Source organism: Neovison vison, chromosome 1 (genome assembly GCF_020171115.1).
Source record: "Neovison vison isolate M4711 chromosome 1, ASM_NN_V1, whole genome shotgun sequence".
In the NCBI taxonomy this organism is placed as follows: Eukaryota; Metazoa; Chordata; class Mammalia; order Carnivora; family Mustelidae; genus Neogale; species Neogale vison.
Window position 1 is genome coordinate 192,287,511 of NC_058091.1, and position 4,062 is coordinate 192,291,572.

Here is a 4,062-nt window from a genome sequence, read left to right on the forward strand (position 1 = left end):
CTGTAGGCTGTCTTTCCATTTTGTTTATTTTTCTGCAGAAGTTTTTGAGTTTGATGTAGACCCTTTTGTTGATTTTTGCTTTCATTGTTTGTACTTTTGGTGTCATGTCCAAAAATAATCGTTGCCAAGACCAATACTGACGAGTCTCTTGTGTTTTCTTCTAGAAGTTGTACTGTATCAATTCTTGATCCTTCTCAAGTTAATGCTTGTGAGTGGTGTGAGATAGGAGTCCCATTGCATTGTTCTGTATGTCTTTTTCCAGTTTTCTCAGCACCATTTGTAGAGGAGGACATCCTTTCCTCATTGGCTCCCTTGTCACATATGAGTGGACCATATATGCTAGAAATTAATTCTGGACTTTGATTCTGTTCTGTTAATCTATGTGTTTGTTTTTGTGCCAGGACCCTACTATGACTTTATAATATAGTTTGAAATCAGGAACTGTGATATCTCCAACTCTTTTTCCCCTGTAGGACTGTTTTGACTATTCAGGGTCGTCTCTAGTTCCAAACAAAATTAAGAACTATTTCTTCTATTTCTGTGAAGAATGCCTTTGACATTTTGATAGGGATTGTATCAAATCCCTGTAGATGGATTTGGGTAGTATGGCCACTTTTACAAATTACCTCTTCTTGTCCATGAACAAGGGATGTAAAAATACGGAGTTTTCCACAATTTTGCATGTCCTTTTAGCATAAGGACCAAGCTAATCTCCCTGTATCATTTCAGTTTTGTGTATATGCTGCCAAAGCAAACTAGGTATCTCTTATAGAGGCAGTCTTCTTACAGCATGCCCGATAATGGAGGCCCTAAAGGTTAGGGCTGGCATGAGTCCATAAGAAATCTTTACCTGAATTCAACAAACTTATGGACAAGAACCGAAGCCAAGATGCCTGGGTCTGCATGTGGCATGTGAACTGGATTTTACCTTTATATACTCATTTTTCTAGGCAGTAGGGTAGAGTGTACAACCTAAAAAACTCTGGGTAGACTCCCTTCCAATTCTACTTTTATTCAACTCCAAGCCAAATAGAAAAGGTTGGGAGTATAATTTTACCGAATGGGATAATGATATGCTCCTTTTGGTATTTGTCCCCAAACCTTGTTTATAACTCATGGCTGGTTTGCAAAAAGTAAAATTAGTCATAGGAAAGTTACAACTTTTGTTGTAATCTGCACACCTTCAAAAGCAATAAAAATAAACTGCTATGAAATAGGATAAGTGGAAGCCCTGAGAGAGAAGTATTTAGGCACTTCTACATTTCTTACATACCTGCTTAATAATTACTATGCTGAATTGGAATTATATGTCTGTTTTTCTGCTTGCTCCCAAACACTATCCATAAAGGCAAGGAAAATGCATTTCATACTTGAATTCTGAGCAAAAAGCACAGTGCCATATAGTCTGTATGTAATGAATGCATAATACTCCTTATTTTTCACTGTTTTTTTTTTCAAATTTTTATCTTTTTTTCAGTGTTCCAAAATTCATTGTTTATGCACCACACCTGGTGCTCCATGCAGTACGTGCCCTCCTTAATACCCACCACCAGGCTGATCCCACCACCCACCCCCAATCCCCCCCCAGACCCTCAGTTTGTCTCTCAGAGTCCACAGTCTCTCTTGGTTTGTCTCCCCCTCCGACTTCCTTAGGGAATACTAGTGTGAAAAATCTGAGGTATACATTTTGAAATATCAACATGTAGATTCTTTCTAATGAGACAAACATAGAAGGACTATTTTCTGTACTCATCCATTTCTTTCTAAGGCTACTACAACTTGGCAGCATACTTTTATAAAAATTACACCTCACAATACTGTTACTAACTAACAGTTAAATTTTTAATGCCCAGGCTCTTTTACTTTACTTTACTTTTTTTTTCTTTTCTTTTTTTTTTTTCTATTCTATTCCCCGACTTTGAGTGAGCAAATAGTGTCGAGTTCTGCCAGTCATTACTAATTACAGTTGATTCTTGAACAACATGAGGTTTAGGGACTTCGACCTCCTGAGCAGTAGAAAATCCATGTATAACTTTGACTCCTCAAAAACTTAACTACTGATAGCCTACTGTTGACCAGAAGCCTTCCCAATACAGTAACATAAATAGTTCTCACGTATTTTATAATGTATTACATACTGTATTGTTACCATAAAGTATGTGAGAGAAAAGAAAATGTTATTAAGAAAATCATAAGGAAGAGAAAATACATTTATAGCACTGTACCATATCAAACACAATCTGGGTATAAGTGGTCTTATGCAGTTCAAACCTGTGTTCTTTAGGAGTCCATTGAATATGATATTAAGGGGGTACTTAATGACTCTGAGCTCAGAATTGTATTTCATTAAGTTAGAAACGTATGAGAAGATATTTTCACTTGCAATTTTGTCGCATTTCTTGAACTTCTACACATTGCAGCATAAAATTGTTTTTGTGTTAGTATTGGTGTACTAGTATTCACGGACTACCTCTGGTAACGGAGCTCTGGGCTAAAATCTAACCTTACAAGTTGTAGCTTGGCTTTGAAATAGAAAAAAATGGATTTGAAAGTGCCTAGAATACAGGTAAACATCGGAAAAAAACAGCAGACTCCATGCAAAGTATGATTGCGTTTAGTCCATGTTTGACGTAACTGCATTTTGTCCAGTGTTGCCGTAAACATACACGTAATGTGTGTGATGTTCATTTGCTTTCCTTCTGATTTTATTATTAAAAGTATTCTCCTGTGAAGGGCCGCATAGAATTTTTATTTTTAAACTACAGCATAGTAAAAATAGACCTTAAAACGCTCAATCTTATTTTGTCCCAGAAGTACTATGATCTCAAGGCAACCATTTGTACTGATCCAGTAAAATGAAACTCTTTCCTCCTCATCTATTTAGGTTTTGTACCTCCAATAGGAAGATTCTTTTTGTAGCATTGCCATTGAAAGTTACCAGGTTTAGATTCTTTCTACTTGAAAGAGAGCTGTTGGTGATAAAGAATCAAGTTGAAAATTGGAGGTTTGGATAAGAAACTCTCTCTGGTGATTGAGCACAAGTGAACATTTTTGTTTGAGGACTGAAATAAACTCCTTTGATCAATTTTAGAGAAATCCTTGTAGTGTAAATAGGTCATTCGTGATTCTTCAAACATGAGCTTAGCAAAATGAGCTTGGAAACGGTCTATATTTAAATCTGAAAAAGAACCCGTGACGAAATGATGCCAACTATAGAGTTTCCAGTGTTTTTATGTCATTTATAGAGAAAACTATAAAGCTGTCCCTGACTTCCTGTGGTAATTAGTGCATCTTTTATGGTAACATAAAATGCTCAAATGGTAATGTTGTGTGAAGTCATTTGGTTTTTATCAACTGCTGAAATTAAACGTTGTCACTAAAAATAGTGGATATTGTCACTAAAAATAGTGAGATAGAGGGGTGTGTCAGGCTTTCAGAGTGCAGTAGTTCAGCATATGCCTGCCTGAACGACGCTTTCTTTTGAGGTTCAGATTAAAGGCCAGACTTTGTAGTTTCATCCCTCACACTGAGGAAAGGTTATTGACTCCTATTCATTCATTTGCTTTTACGGAGGTGACAAAGAGAATGTCTGAAAGAAAGCAGGTCAGGGTAGAGGAATGAGGGAGGAATAAGGGAGACACTTGGATATTTTTTGTTTATTTTACATTACTTTTATCTCCACAAAGATTAATCTAGTATGTTTCCTAAATTCGATGACTGAAGTCATCCTTTTAAGCTTTACAAAAGCAAGAGACTGTTCAATTCTATTTTCATGTAATGGTGAAAAAGACCAATGCCCAAGAACAAACAAAGCAGGATAAAAGAAGAGAGAGAGAAGAGAAATAGGAGAGTGAAAAGTCTTCCTCGGGCTTCTGTATTCTTAGAGACCGGGAGGTTCTCTCTGTTTGTTTGCAACTCAATTCATCTGTTCACTTCTTCTTTTGCTGTCCTTGTTCATTCTTGTCTTTGTGCATTCCTGTCTTCTCAGTGGCCTTTTAAAATTTTCATTGTTACAAGAACGCTCATGTTATACTTAACAGTTATAACAGTGACTGCTAGAAC

At 36.5% G+C, this 4,062-nt stretch overlaps 1 pseudogene; it reads right to left on the bottom strand.

The window, feature by feature from the left end:
- Positions 1-653: 653 nt before the first annotated feature.
- On the bottom strand, positions 654-754 carry LOC122898271 (annotated as a pseudogene).
- Between the last annotated feature and the right edge of the window lie 3,308 nt (positions 755-4,062).